We start from the raw sequence: 16,504 nt of genomic DNA, 5'->3' as shown, positions 1-16,504 counted from the left end.
CTAAGTTCTGCAGTCCACTCTGATTTCTCTGTTGATGTGATTACACTGAATAATTAACCTTGCTAGTTTAAAACTGGTGTGTTTAAAGGAACCTCCATTATTGCCTTACACGTGATGTAGATAGAGAGTTAAAAAGAAAAGAATTTTATAGAGAATAGAAGCTTCTCCTTGGTTTACTTAAGTTAGTCAGGTTTTGCAAAGGTGAGTTGAACAACTGTGGCAACATAAAAATTACAGTTTAAGCACAGAAAATCCTTGTTCTCTGGAGAGAAAAAACAAACAAAACAGGAAAAACCCACTAGTTTGAGTTTATGGAAAGTGTAAAATGGAATTAGACAAAGAAAGACTTGTGTTATGACCCTTTGGTGTTTATGTATTGGGAGTAAACTCCAGCTGTAGGTTTTTCAGTGCATGATTGACATACTCTCTATGCTTTTACTGTTTGAAAACAATGCTGGCATTGCATTTTTCTGCTTGATATGAAAGAATTCTCTTGCACTGTTTTGTAATTACATGCTCAGGAAGCTTTAGGTATTTTATTTTGCATATACTCAATAGTTTCATATTCTGTTCCATGTTGAGATTCGTAGACTCAATGTTTAATGTATTTTCAATTGTGGATGGACCAATGGCAAATTCCTTCATGCAGGAACCTGGTAGAATTATCATTATCATTAAAATGAATTAGAACGTAATCCAAAACCCAACTGAAGTTGCATTCTTATAGGTTAAAAAAAAAAAAATATTTCTATCATTGCAATTACAGAGAATCTTCAGATTGCTTAGATAGCATTCTACTTTTACCTATTGGAATTCAAATTATCTGTTAAAAAGTTTGTGAAGTTTCATAAACACTTTTGTCATGTCTTTCAGGTAGCTTCCTATTTCAACTCCCTAATAGAAATGACTTTGTACACTGATTATAGGAAAGTTGGGGTTTGTTTTTGGTTTTGTTTTTTTTTTTTTTTTAATCAGGACAATCTATGTAAACTAATGATTTTCAATGCTTCAAATAGAAGCTACAAATCCATTTCCAACTCTGAAACTTAACTGCAGTCTGTAAGATCTTAACTGGAGTAAGCTTTCCTTGCCCAGCGTCAAGGTCTAGGTGAACTTTTAAATTCTCTTACCCTGTAGTAGGGAAGAATAAGGTGTATGCAGAAGCCCAACTTGGGAAAAGTCTTAGGTTCTCCTTTATCATATTGGAAAACTTAAAATGTAAAATTCTGGCTCTGGCTGATGGCCCATTTAGCTGTTACCTGCTTTAGATATTAGTCACAAACTTTCAAATCCTATTCCTTTAATTCCAGTTGGAAAAAGAGAAGACACTCGTTCTGTAATTTTGCTGATGCAAAGGAATGGCAGGCAGGCATCTAAAGGAATAGTAGGAGGCTTTTTAAAAAGTCAAGGTAGCTTTGAATAACGTGGAAGAGCAAGAGAACTTGTAAATGTCAGGATACTGATGTACAGAAACTCGAGCTTTTGACAAAGATAACATGACGTCTCTGCTTTCCTGGATTGAGGTGATTTATCCTGATACAGCTGATTTCTGGACTTGCACCAAAGCGAAGTTTGATTCAGTGTGTGTAAATTGCCTTGTGTGTTAAAAAGAAGAGAAGAGTAGAAATATTTTTTCAAATAGCATTATTTCCTCAAAACAAACAATAATCTCTTTCTTTCTTGATACAGCTTAGATGTGAATTAAAAATATTTTTTTAGCTTTTGGATAACTTTATGGCTTTTCAGTTGTTTTCTGTGAGAATGCATGTGCAGGTAGACCTCCTAGTCCTACTTCTTGTATGCAGTATTCTCATACAGGTATTTTTGCTAGGTGACTAACTGGAATAATAAACTGTGATTTCAAGGGCAGTGAATAAACCTTCCTTTTTATAAGTAACATGTGAGAATATAGTAAATAAAATCTCTGGTTTCTCGTGACCATTTAATCGATATGCAACTCTGAAAGCAATACTGAATCTTTTCCACGATCCAGCCACAGATGTGCTTGCATTAAGGCTGTGGTATGAGATGACAGTAAATGAAACTGCAGCAACAGCAGCAAGTATTAGGGAGAAATGAAAATTCCTGACTCAGAGGAGCAGGGCAATGACAGAAAGACTCCTCATTATAGATCTTTTCATATGGAGAAGAATGGCTGGTAAATGAGGTTTCTGTGACACAAAGAGGATGGAAATACAGTTGGACATTCATAGAAATTGTGCTCACTGTACAAAACAAATAGAAGAATAGGGGATATCTAATTTGCATTTCTTAACTGACAAAATGAGTACAGAGAGATCCTCTGAGACAGGTGACAGTTGCACCAGTTAAGAGAAAAGTATTGTTTAATCTTCCCATTACGTGGGTTGTTGATGAAAGTGACTTTTCCTGTAGCCAGGCTAGTGGTAACTTTTCCAGTGTTTGCTTTAATTTATTTACTGTACAATAGGTTGTAGGCTTTTTAAAATACTGACTTGTGCAAATCTGTAGTGATGACTAATTCTCCACCCTTTTCACTAGTTTAGCTAATTGCAAAGCATAAAATAATTATAATTGGACTTGCTAACATGAGCAGGCTTAGTGATTCCAGTGTCTAATCGGGTTGGTCCCGCTGATTTGCAATAGCTTCTCTGTAGCAAACAAGGTCTTTTTTTGTCTTTAACCAATATAAGAAGTCAGATTTCTGTCAAAATAGACAGGACAATGTGCACTGGCTAATAATAGAAACCAGAGGTACTGAACTATTTAAAGCACTTTCAAAAATGCATCACTTACCACATGCAGTAACTGTGTGTCTCATTTTTGCAGTGTGACCAGGGAATTTAGTGTAGACTGTTGGGTTTTTTGTTTTGTTGTGTTTTTCCTTAAATGGCTTCGCTTGGCTGCATTCCAACCCCTTAGTCTGAGCCTATTTTGCTTTATCCTATTAAGTGGCCTAGAGAGCTGCTAATTCTCAGATTTCTGGATCTAAAATAGCTGGAGGTGCGTTCTCATAGGACACCATCTCTCTCCCATGGTCTGTCTTTAGGCATAAGATACCTTAATTTTTTTTTTTTTTTTTTTTAATACTTGAAGAAATAAAAGAGGAGGTTGTCTTTCGGTCAAGCTTAGCTGGACTTTTCTGCTGTGATGTGAAGGGTATGTACTTGTGTGCTGAGAAGGGGATCTTATCTTTTCAGGTACTTGAGAGGTACTTGAAATGCTTGACTTTGTCTTAAATGTTTTACACAATCAAAGATCATGAATAACCCATATAATCAATGTATATAGAAAAAAAGAACGCTGGAGTTTCAGACAGGTCACTTAATGTACTTGCAGCTGTCTCGCACATCGGTCTTCACCGCTGTCTAGTAATTCTTTCAAAACTACAGTAAGTCATACATTAAGGCATTAATTAGCTTCACCTAGAAGTCAGTCTCTGCCTACAGTGGCAGCCACTCCATTATCATCTGATGTATTTCAAACAATAGAAATGATTGAAACAGGAACTCCTACATTTCTATGAAGATTAAGAATGGCATACCACCCTGTAATTTTTAGGTAGTTGTGCAAGTTTTCATTTGCATTAGGAGAATAGTACAGCTTGTGTTGAATTATTCCGTAAAAATATCTTCAGGTTTTGAAAGATTTACTGTGCCATATGTATGTTGTTTGTTTTCAAGTGTTCTGGTTCGGTGGTGATGGATTTTGTGGTTGTTTAAATGTATGTGTCTTCAACTGAAGATGAAACTAAGATTCATTAATTCTCTAGAAGCCCAGAGTGTGGCACATTTGAGTCTCAATGCTGGTTTTAATCCTTGAGAGCCACCTTAAAACTCTGAATTACATTTATAGAATAGCTGAATTTAATTTTAAATCTATCAGGCAGTTCCATTTCCTTTATTAATAAAATGAACTTCTTTCATATGTGACACTGTCAGTTATTGCAAGCAGAGATTTGTTGTCACATATTTTTGTTGTCTTCAGTTATGTGGTAAGTAGGGTCAAGTTTGTTATAATTAATTCAAAGTAACTGAAATTTGTATTTACTTGAAATCTGGATGAAACTGGCTGATGTAGTTTACATATATTTTTCTGTGACTTGCATGACTTTGAATGGTTTAGACAGGATAGTACTTAATTGTGCCAGAAGTGTAATTGGATGTTTTGTAGTCATGACTTTAAGATTCTTTTATTCCTTTTTTTTCTCCTGTCCCTTTAGCTTCTCCACCCATATTCTGAGCACTATTTTTAATCAATTTGGTACAGTTTAAAGCAACACATTGCATGTTCACAGGAAGATGTATATTTTCAGTGTCACTGAAGATATCTTTTTATATGGACTCTTGGTCAGAATATTTCTGTTTAGGAGAAAGGCAACAGTAACTGCAGAAACTTATTCAGCACTAAAAGTTGCTTCAGTTATTTTAGAAGAACTGGCATTTACTTGGCACCTAATTCTGCAACTGTAACTGACATCAGTGCTGCACATCTGAATTCAGGATTTTGAAGGAATGTAATGTTCACAGAATTGGACATTTATTGATAATAGTGACAGGGCTATACCGACTTCTTTTTTTTCCCCGTTAAGACATATTTAATTATAGTTTTATGAAAAACATTCTTTTAGACATTGTCATCTGGTATATGCAAAATTGTTGCAGCTAGTGATATGACAGACTTACTGTGGCTGCAAGTAAGATTTTTCTAGAAATGTCAGGACAGCAGTGAGCAAACAAAATATTTTTCTGTTACAGTTTATACTTTGCACTTCCACATTTTATATGCAGCATTTCATCAAAAAGTAGGTCCTGTGTGTGACTTAGACACAAGTGGAAAGTTGGTTTATCTAATCTCAAGACGCATTTTTTTATTCCATTACTCATTTTAATACATTGTTTCAAATAGATTAGTCTCAGCTGTTGAGGTAGAAGCAGCTTGTTATTTTTCCATAGAGAAGGTCACTATGCATCAGGGTAGTCAGGTGGCTGGCAAATAAAACTTAAAATAAATTCTACACTGCCATCTTGCTTTACTTGAAAAGGATTCTTTTAATTGCCTGGTCATTTTTTTCATGCAGGAAAAATTTCACGCATATTACAGAATTTCACTGTGTGATGGAGATCCTTGTCAATTCATGAAGAATATTGAAGAGCTGAGGAGGATGGGCTTGATTTAACGTATGAGGTATGGGACTTCGCCCAACAACGCATGAAAGTTGTATATGAATCTCTGACCGGGTTGACTGGTGTGAAGATGGAAGAGGAAATGTCAACTTCCTTTATCATTTATTCTGAGCAATATTAATTACCTGTTTTGTGATTGGCAAAAAGCAGCCACATGTAGAACCTAGCCAAGCACTGAGCCCTAATCCAATCAGCCTGATGTATGCAAAAAGTTTACAGAATGACCTTGTGCATAATTACTCATTTGATGGCTGTTTAGTAAATGGCACAAATGGAATCTGACATACATTATAACACATGAATGATTGCCTTCCTCCCTCCATCCTCTTCTGTACAGAAAAATGATTTTAATTAAGACTTCCGTGATTAGTCATTTAATCAGTCATTAGGCCAATACAGATGGAGTCAATTAATTTTTTTACACTTGAATAGAGACTTGATGCTACTGCAAACTATACAATCTATTTTTTTTTAAACATTGTATCATGGGCAATTGCCTTGATGTCTGTCTAGTAAGTGTACATTACTCTTCCAAAAACTGGGTAGCATTTACAGCACATCAGTATTATGGCAACTATAGGTATGTTTTATTACATGCTATCCAAATGTTAATGAATTGGTTTGGTTTTGAATTCAGATTGATGGTTGTTCTTGTTATGGAGTGTCCTCTAGTTTTTAAAGACTAGTGGGGCAGAGTTGCCTTTTAAAGCAAATGTATTCAGAATCTCCTGCTATATTTTGATATTGCAAATGATAAAACTTTGTGTTTCAGTGCTAAATTTCATGCAAGAATTTCAAATGTTTTATGAACTTAAGAGCCTGTTCCATTTGGTGTGGGAAGACTTTCTACCTGGCAGATTTTAAAAATTAGGTTCATATAGCTATGAATTTACTTGCTAAAAATCATGAGAGGAATTGAGTGATCAGCATCCATGTTAGATCAACAATATTTGAAATAACTCATTGGCTGTAGATCAAAGTCATTGGTCATTTACAGGACAAGAAGAAAACAGAAATCTTGTAGTTTTTTAAAACTATTTTAGAATAGATCATCAGCTATTGTTGTGGTTGACTGATATATCTTCTCTTTAAAAGATAGCACTCCAAAACAATATAAAAGCATGTTTAAAAAAGACAAAGCATCTTTGATTTCTATTCTGCGAGCAATTAAATACAGAGAAAATTAATGAACTGGTGAAACTTCCATGATGTTTTTATTGACTGCTGTATGTTGGCTCATAAAGCAGCATTGGATGTTTCTAGTGGTGTGCATTTATTGAGGTCTTACTGCCCTGTTGAAAAAAACGCAAATCGTCCAGGTTTTCTTCTTGAGGATACATTGTGGATAAAACCGAAAACAAAATATAATATAAATGATTAAAAGAACTGTTGTCTTGACTCAGCACTCTTGCCACTCCTGCCAAACTAAGTTCAGCAATTAACTAAATCTAGGTTTTTGTCTGGAAGGACAAAAGAAAGCACTTACTGGTAGAACGGGGCATAAATGGATCACATATGAAGATATCCATGAAAAAGGAGCAAGAATTGTAAGTTTCTAAAGCAAAATGTCACTTTTATGGAATTCTGGAATGGTAAATTTATGATGGGTTTCAAAACATCAATAGTCTTATTCTTTAATCTCCAAGTAATGATTAATACTGTTTACAGTGCTACTTTTCACATGAAAGAAGGATTTAGCATATTGAAAAGGACCAAAGTGTACCATGCTTTGCCCTGAACACATTTACCTATCTGGGATACTAGTCAGAGGAAGATAAGAGTTAACATCTGCAGTATATATTTCATAGATCTGCTCTTGTCCTCTTTGTTCCTCCTGTCAGTTGATTCTTCATAGTGTTCCTTTGCAGGATTCCTGCTTGCTGAACATTGTCGTTCATGTGGACAAATGCTGTGGAGTGGTGCAGAGTGCTGAGGCATCCTCCAGTGTGGTAAGCAAATCTGCTCGGAAATTGTTATTTTTAAAGTGAGTTTTTCAGGGATGGTCTACTGTAGAGGCAGGCAAAGTAGTTTAGATCCTAAAAATACTGGTTTGTATGACTTCAGCAGACCTATGGAAGGTAGGGTAGGAGCAGTGAAAATCTTTGATTGTACAGAAAACATACAGAAAATCATTTTAGTAGGTTTTGTTTATATTCAGGAGTGTAGAAGAGAAATGTCTGTATTCTGTGCTTATATTTAAGAAGTATTACAACTCCATCTGCTATCTCCACCATGTTCTGTCCATATTTTCACTTATCAAGAAAGCAAGGTTTATTCAAGGGTAAAATTTTCAAAAGCAACTAGCTGTTTTCTCATTGACTTCTGCTGTCACCTCTGTGCCTCCATGTTCCACTGTGTTTGCTGATGCTCATGCTTATTTAAAGCGTAATGCTTGGTGAGTCATGTTCTGGCTGCTGTGGGCGTCCTGATGACCAGGTTGCAAAGAAGGGAAGCAGCAGAACGTCTCCACCATAACAACTGGACTGCATTGCAAACAAGATACAAGTCTGCTCCGTCAGATAATAACCTGGTATGCTAGGTATGAGATGAACAACTGCACATGGGAAAATGTTTGTGCAGTAAGTACAAGGAGGTCTGGTGCATTTGGCTTGCATTTTAAATGTGACTGAATAATTACTGTTGAGCAGTTAATTAGAAAGATCCTAATGTAAGACTGGCCTGTGACACCAGACAAGATTGCAAAAAGAATGACTTGTGAGTCCCTGTCTGGAAAAGTTACTCGATAAAAAGGGACAATCAACTGCTGAAGCAGTGTGATCTCCTAATCAAGAATATGAAGGCAGTTCAGCTGGACTGCCGACAAACAGGCTCTGTGAAACGGTAGCTTGAAATAAGTACAAGTAGAGAACCCCTGCAAAAAGTGGTACATGAATTAGTTTGTTAATTTACTGCCACCCAAACCTCAAGTCCATTTCCAATGTAAATTAAAGGCAAGGCAATTGCAATCTGTGGCAGTAAATGGGGTTAAGAGTCTATGCTAACAGCAGATTTTTGTAGTAGCTGGTGTTTCAGTTCCATTTTGCTATGTTGTTGCCATGCTGGGAGGTAAGAGGTTGCTGCCCAGCCTCTGTTTTGGAGTGGCTTCCTATTAGGTCAGATCCTCACCACCTCAGTTGTTTGTTTCACTGTTGTCTTGGTGGGCTATTGCAGAGGCAAAAGGGAAAGAAGTAGATTGGTTTGAGTCTTTCTTAAGAAAGCTTTTAAAGAATGAAAAATGAGCCCTGTCTTGTCTATCCCAGGAATAATAAATAAAAGCAGGTGTGAGGTGTTGGAATTGAAAACAGCTGGATGTGACGGATGTGATCTGACTTCTCTAGAGCTTCAGTCTTTAATCCCTGTGGCTCAGTGTGAATATTTCCCTCCTGATGCAATGCAGAAATAATAAATAGAACACAGCATATGGAAGGGTTCCTAGGCTGAGAAAGGAGGAGGGAAAACGCCACAGTTAACTCTCTTTATGCTCACTTTTCATTGTATATGTGTGCCTCAGCAACCTTTCTTAATGCATTCTACTAATCCTCATTGTCTGTTTCTTGGTGTTTGCAGCAAGGCATGTCATGCTAAGATGAAAAAATCAGAAGACTTTGGAAATTTGTATTGCAACTGGAATCTACCTTAATTCAGAGCTATGCTTTTGAAGATGTATAGTGATCCTCTCCCCAATTTTGACGTAGCTTTTGCACATTAAAACTTCTTCCCAAATAAAGTAAGCGCTGAACCGTCACTATAAATTGCAATGAAATGCCTCTCTGTAGCATTAAAATGATCTGATATTCAGTTAGTCATACAGACTTTTTCTGTAGCTTGAATCTTGTCAAATCTTGACCCTTGTACTCTGCCAGAGGATGTGTTTGTCCACTGGAAAAACTCTGCCATCTAATTTAGAGTGTTCCATACAAGGAATGGATAGGCAGAGCATTTTAGTTGATTAGAGCTAACGTGATAATTGAGATGACATCAAATGATTCATTACACTTGTCTGAGACAGCAGGATTCAAAAATAGGCATAGTGCAATTCTATCCTATCCAATGATTTTTTTTATTTAACCTGGGTATAAAATGCTTTGTATGTTGGAATGAATACTTTGGACACGGATGTGGATGTGAAGTAGTATGTAAAAGAAACAAAGAAATGCCTGCTTAAGTAAATGCTATGTGGGTTCATTCTTTCATGTTTATTTTATTCCAGGAGTAATGATAGGATTCATCAGGGTCACACTTGGAAGCTGTCTTGCAAAGTAGATCATTTAGAAAAACGTTTTGGCACCCTGCTGTTTTGTCATATATTCCAAGCAGGTTGTGCCAAAAGAAAATTGTGGAAACTGCTGTCATAGAGTACAAAATCATTGGATTTATAATAGGGAGCCAGTGGCGAGAATTCATTATACATTCACACCTGCAGATAAAGAGCATCTAAAATTGGAAGTTTTATTCCACTCATCTTTGATCCTGTTATTATTAGATGATATTAGCATCATCCTACACTAGATTCTGGAATTGCAGCGGATATGAATTCCATCCATTAGTTTTTTCATATGTCATTCTTTCTGTACAGCAACTGTATCCTGTATTTACAGCAGTAATTCTGGATACTGAGACTCTTGGTTTCTGTTGTTGTATTGTATGGGACTAGTGTCTTATGCATAATTTACCTTTTGTAAACTAATAATATAAAAATCATTCAACTCAAATTCTTCCACCATCCTGAATAGAAACTTTTTTGTACTTCTAAAGTATTTGGAATCATTCATCAACCTCTAGACATAAAGTGATACCTTTACATAGAATTTGTTAATTTAGGCTCTTTATTTACATTTGTAAATACATAGCTTTGTGTCAAAATACCACTTAAACAGTAACGCATACTAAGACTAGGAATTCTCCTTAATCTCAAATTAAGCTTGGGAGCCCAGATTCTCTGTTTCGGCTGAATAGTCATGATTCTGTTATCCCAATTCAGATCTTCCTGCTCAGTTTTAGAGGTGAAACCCTGGATTCTACATGTGCTGGTTCTTTTCCTTACTCTGCAACAGATAAATTATTAATTTACACTTACATGTATTCATACAGAGCTATTTTAAACAGAATTACAAAATTTGGGCCAAGCTGACTGGTAATAGCTGAGTATTTAATCAGTTGAGTCTAGTTAAAGATGAAAAATACTTGCTATGAAGAATGATCACAGCCAATCAATTCGGCCTTTCTGGATGTTTGAGAGCTAAATTTTCAGAACTTGTACAGGGAATTTTTGCATAGCTCCTGTTCCCTGAGTAACGGCTGGTGGTACACACTTAATTGTTTCAGTAGCCATCATCTGTGACAACTTGTGTTGCCATGTAGAGAGTTTATAGCAAAATAAAGTAAAGATCTGCTGCCTGAAAGTTTTAATTTGTACCCCAGGGAGAGTTAAAACAGGAATGCAGATTTTTGTCTGTTGTTGTAAAGGAATTGATAGTTTACTCAGATGAATTAAAGCGATATTATATAAAACTTTATAGACGAATACTGTACAAACATTGTGAAGGCAATTAAATATCTAATAGCAGTCCAATTAAGTTATTTTTATGACAAGATGATGAGTTACTGGTAGTTTATTTGTAGGCAGCAATTTAAGTAAATCCTAAAGGTTACATACTGCACACAAGAATCTAAATAATTCAAGGTCCTGAAGATCTTTGGAAATAATCATTCAGTCTGGACATTTTTTGCCATATAGACTCTGTATTCAGCTATGAAATCAGCAGGGCATTGAATGTTTCTGATTTTATTGATGGGGAAGATGGGATATGAGTTAATTATCCAGAATTATTTCCACTTGGTATAAGAAGTCTACTTCCACAAGACCATGTAGATTTACTTGTGTAGTCCACCTTAGTATTAGTTTGCAATTTTCATCTTGAGAATTTAGAGAAATTAAACCCATATCGGTTGGATTACATGCTTTTCAATGAGAGTATAAAATAAAACTAGTAGTATAGTATTAAGGTAGCAGCCAAAGTTGAAACCAGAATAGCAGTTTGTAGTGAGTCCTGCAAACTTACCAGTGCCTTTGCTTCCCAAAGGTGATGAACAGTGGAAGGAGTGGTAGAATGCACGTCTGTAGAGTGTGGAGATGCCCCTGCGTTTCTGAGAGAGATCGATAGGAAATCATTAATACAGCTTATAAAAAGAAGATAATTCAATTGATAGATTAATCTCTAATAGAGAATCAGACTGGCTATTCCTAGAACTAAAAGAGATACTGTGTGAAATGTAAGGTTTTCCAAATATGTAATTTTGGATTTTTACAGAGAGAAAACAGGATGTTAAAAATAGGATTTTCTAGAACAGCATGTCATTCACAGCATATCAGACACATTTATCATTTTATCTGCTTGTGGAATATCTTCTAGTAGACTGAGATTTTTTTTTTTTTCATATACGTTCAATGACTGGCAAGATTCAGTCTTTTCTACAGCATATTCTTTGGCAAGTATTTGCTGCATTCTTTTTCAGCAAATACTTGTATTAAATAATTTGTTGTTAGGAGAGGTATATGCCTAGTCTTAGTTAACTCACTGAAAATCTTAGGGAAAGTCTGTGGAACAATTTTGGTTTGCTGCTTTACCCTATGTGTAGAGAAGAACTTGAAGCAACAGTGACCCTGTCCCTTGAACTTCAGTCATGGCAGAGGTCACCAAGAAGCGAACGTTCCCTTTTGGGACCGTTCCAAAGCAACAGGGAGTTGGAGTGCCTTCATACAAGTGGAATATACCTGTTTTCTTTCTCATCCCAAGTGCTCATTTGTACAACTTTGAATGATTAACTATGAAGACTTCTAAATCAAACTCGATGGCAGATTCTACAACCCCTCCCATGATATATTTGATCTGTGGCTGCTGAAGTTCTAACAAAGAAAAGAGAAAATGATACTCCATTTCTAATTAAAGAAGTAATTTTCCTTTGCAGATAGACTTTTTATCTCAGCTGCAGTGTTAAGGATCAGTGGGTTGTCACATGTATGTCTTTTTAATAAATGCCAACTGAGATGACATTAAAGTGATAGACTGATCACTGTAATCAATGCAATTCAAAATTGCTTTATGTCTTAAATGAACTTGGTTCCTTTCTGTGATTCTCCTACATTTAACATTGTCTGAACAATGAAGTACAAGGTTACATCTTAGTTTGAAGTAAGAGCTCATGATGATGTGGAACTAAAATTTTTTACATAGGTGCAGGTTTTGTTGTTTAACTTGTGATTTTATGCAATTCAGAGGGTGTCACTATATATTCTTATTGGAAAAAAAAAAACAGTAAGAGAAGAAGAAAAAAAAAGTGAAAGTAGCAGAAAATAACATGAAGCTTCCCCTTTCTTCCCCCCTGCACTACCCTTCTGTCATAAAAATAGTGAGTGGCCAAGGCTTGATAAGATTTTTGTTTGCTTAATTGTCTCACATTAAGCCATGAATATCAATACTCGGAAACACAGAAATTACTCAACACAAAGTCAATCAGAATTGGTATGTGAGCATGAACATGTGGTTCATATTAAAAGAATAGCTGTGTATATGTTGTGCAGTGTCTGTACATTTAATAGTAAACACAGACTTATTGGTACTATTTCAAATGATACTGATATGTTTCGGTCTCCTGTAAGCACATCTTCCCTGGCTTCTGCCAAGGTGATGCATCTGTGAGAAGAGCGCCCTACTGATGGTGCGGGTGGTGCTGATACAGGAGGGCAAACAGAACACCAGAGAACAGTCTTATTTTTCACTAAAGGAATCATTCCTTACCATTATTCTCACAGTCTAATCAGTGTCTTTAAAAATCTATTTATGCAGATTACTTCAGAACTCTTTTCTTGTTCTGTCTTCATTTTTTCAAAACCCTAGAGGTTCTGTAAAAACTCTCAGGCTCTTTGTAAACCCTTTTCTCTTAAAGTTGGCAGACTGACAGGCTTTAGTTATGCTTAGTGCTAAATTGTTTATCTTCCTTTTCCCTCCTAGTCCTGACTTCTGAATCTTTAACTTGACTCTTGGGATGTATCTTCTTTTTCTTTTTTTTTCTTTTCCCCTTTAAAGTGAAGCCATTTTTATCTTTTGTCTTTATTATTTTACCATAAAAAAATGTACATGTAAAATTTTAAGATGCAGTGTCTGATTATTTTGTAATTGTAATTCTAAGCGTAGCAAGCTAACTAGGTCATATAAACCGTTTTATGTTTACTTGTGTATGATTCTTTGTCATCACCTGCATTCAATAGTGAATCTCAAATTGATTTATATTTTTTAAAAATACTATTGCTATACTATCTCATATTGTCTTGGGGCTCTCTCCTCTAGAAACAAAATCTTTTGATTGACAAGAGTTTTCCAATTATGATGTTGAAATGCTGGTAAAATAAAAAGTTAAGCACATAATCTCCTTTAAACCCAGCTTCCCACAAAGTACAATGTAGTGTCACTATATCAGCCTATTTTTGATGGGATATAAGCACACAAATGCCTTCCTAATAACCATGTGGTTGTGTGCTTTAAGTAATGTATGTCCTAATAACTTTCAAGTAGGAAAGAAGTGAATAAATGGTAGAAGAGATAACTTTTTTCATTGCTCATTGGTAAGGATAAGTGCTTATTTTTACAAAATACAAGGATAACTATTTAAATGCTAGCTTCTCTCAGTATGTTTTAAGCTTTCTTATATGTAAGGAGTTTCATACACTAAAGTATCAACTTGTATGCTATAAAAAGTGAATAATATGTACACTGTTTTAATATATGTGGCTTAGTAGTCTACAGTGTAACATGGTTGTGACTGTGACTCGGGTAGTACTTGTTAGACACTTCCTTCTTTATAATTTTTGGAGTATGATTTTATCTCACAAATACGTTTACACCTTTTAAAATTGTTACATCAATTTGTAGTATTTGGCTTATTTTGACAAAGAAGGGAACATGGCTTCAGGATACCGAATGCTTTTGAATACCTGGCCTGAAGTATCTGAAGCTTGTTACTACATTGTTTTGAAAGTGGCTAAGTTTTTCACATTAAAGGGAACAGTACAAAACATTTTACAGGAGGAAGAGTCTTGAACTGTCTTGTGAGCTAATAACAACAAGCTCTCATCAACATGTGAGTAAGCATCATTATTGGTAGTAACAATATATTTATTCTAATCTTTAGATCTCACATGACATCCAAAGAATACAAGCTACAAAAGGATCGGCACTTAATGAGGAATTCTAAGACATTACAAGGTAAATATCTTTTTTTTCCCCTGTCTGTATTATCATATTCATCAACTAAAAAGATGTAGAGGCTGGCTTATAGTATAATTTCAGTACTTGAATGTCATGGTCATGAGAATTATGTAAATTCTTAAATTACTCCCAGGGTTACTAAAGACCAGTCATACTTTCCTGGAACTTTTTCTTTCAAAACTTTTATCTTTAGTGTCTTGATTAAGTGTCTAATATGTTATGTGTCTGACCATTTTGGGTGCTACTTGTAATTACAATTCAGTTGTTTCTGATATTTTCTAAAACAGTTACACTTATCTTGTACATGATTATAAACAAGATTGTGGGAGCCTTCAGTATCCTGCTTTTATGACCCCAAAAAGCACAGTCACATATGGAAGGAAACTTGCCTTGAAGTTTACTTTGAAAATAAATATATGGCAATAGCATGAGAAAATGTGAATAAACGCTTGTTCTTAAAGCTACAGAGGAGTAGGAGAAGCAGCGCAATGTGCTACCCACTGGGTCCAGATCATCAGTTCACATCAAATACTGTCACTGAATTATGTTAGTGAGGTTGTACCTACTTGGTTAAGTCATGAAATTGGCCTTCCAAGGGGAAATATCATCTCTGGACTGGAGGGAAAAGATTGAAACCCCACACCTTTTATTTCTTTAAAATAGATGATGTATACTTGTTTTGTATACTTGTGCTGTAGAGAGTTTTATTAGTCACTTTAAAAACTCAGGTATTTGCCATTTCTTTGGAAACATGATTGACAAAAATAAAGGCCATTGTTATTGTAGAAGTCATGCTTCCTTGATGTTTTTGTTACTGTGATCTTGAATCATCCCATGCATACAGCATAAGAGTAATGGAATGGAAGATCAGCTTTATTTCCTGTTGTCAGAATGGACATTCTTTACAATAACCTTATTTTTGAGCATATTTCCAAGGGGCATGATAAATTTCTCCATCACTCTGTGTCTGTAAACTCTGATCCTAACTTTCCCTTCTAGCTTAAAGCTATGAATCTGCGTACACGTGAATTTAAAATAGCCAGAAAGTGTTCAAATGCATCTTACTCATCTTGAATATTCTAGTTTTGTCCTTCTTCATTCCAAGTTTTTGACAAGGTAGATTTCCTTATCTCATTTTATTAGACTGTTCAAATTGCCACGTGTGATACTTGCTATAATACTTCTGTTTCATTGTTACATTAGTATTAAACAGTAACTTTCTATTCTATTTTTGAAGTTGGTGACCTCTGAAGGATTTGGAACTCTGAAAGTTTCATTGGTGGAAAATATCTGATATCATATTCTGAACAGCCTATGGCTCATTAACTTATGTCTATTAATGGCTGCAAAATTCATAAACCTTTACATAATGATTTTCTTTAACTGTAGTACTATTAATTTTTATCGTAATTTTACTATTATTTATGATCGTCAAAAGAGTCTGTTAGAAGAAGAGATAATCACACAGGGCTTCCAATTTGTAGATCCTCTATGCCTTATATTAATTGTTGCAGGCTCTATTAAAGATTAAGGAGGTTACACGCTTTGACTTTATAAGGTGAAAGTAATTCTTTGAAGAGAAAGTTATATTATTAATAGTGATTGGACTTGATTACTCAAAGAGCTATAGTAATTCATTCATGAGTTCCATTCAGTTTCACTTCTTTAAGGGTTTAAAATGTTTCTGTTTAATCTGAGGGATCCTAATTTCTTTTCATCTGTCTGCTTACCAGTTATCGGAGCTTTTACACTCAAAAAAACCTCAAAACCACAAGCAAACAAACACACAAGCAAACAAAAAAACTAACAACCTTTTTATTAGAAACAGTTCAGATTAAAAAGTTAAATTACTATGTTATCTTTAAAAAATATTGGAGAAAAAAAACGATCTGTACTTTTGTTTATCCCTCCAGAATATACAGACTATATGGTAGTTCAAGATCTATAATGGACATGGTGTAGAGATATTTAAACAGACTATTGTCTGGATAATATAATACACCAGAAATAGAGCAGCTAGCAGATATTTTCCATATATTTTGATCCTTTTTATATGCACAGAGTAAAGAACAG

The 16,504-nt window shown here is 35.1% G+C and overlaps 1 long non-coding RNA gene across 5 annotated transcripts in view; it reads left to right on the top strand.

The window, feature by feature from the left end:
* Positions 1-16,504, top strand: part of LOC116965284 — a 179,381-nt gene that overhangs the window by 36,077 nt on the left and 126,800 nt on the right. For all 5 annotated transcript variants that reach the window (XR_006165484.1, XR_004409255.2, XR_004409253.2 and 2 more), the window contains exons 8-10: positions 5,060-5,166; positions 7,034-7,114; positions 14,355-14,428. This is a non-coding gene — a long non-coding RNA (uncharacterized LOC116965284). The remainder of the gene's footprint in view (positions 1-5,059; positions 5,167-7,033; positions 7,115-14,354; positions 14,429-16,504) is intronic.

The sequence above is a fragment of the Tyto alba genome, unplaced genomic scaffold (assembly GCF_018691265.1).
Source record: "Tyto alba isolate M040663 unplaced genomic scaffold, T.alba_DEE_v4.0 Super-Scaffold_20000042, whole genome shotgun sequence".
Classification (NCBI taxonomy): Eukaryota; Metazoa; Chordata; class Aves; order Strigiformes; family Tytonidae; genus Tyto; species Tyto alba.
Note: the sequence above shows the minus strand (reverse complement) of the source record. Positions and strands in the feature narration are given on the sequence as shown.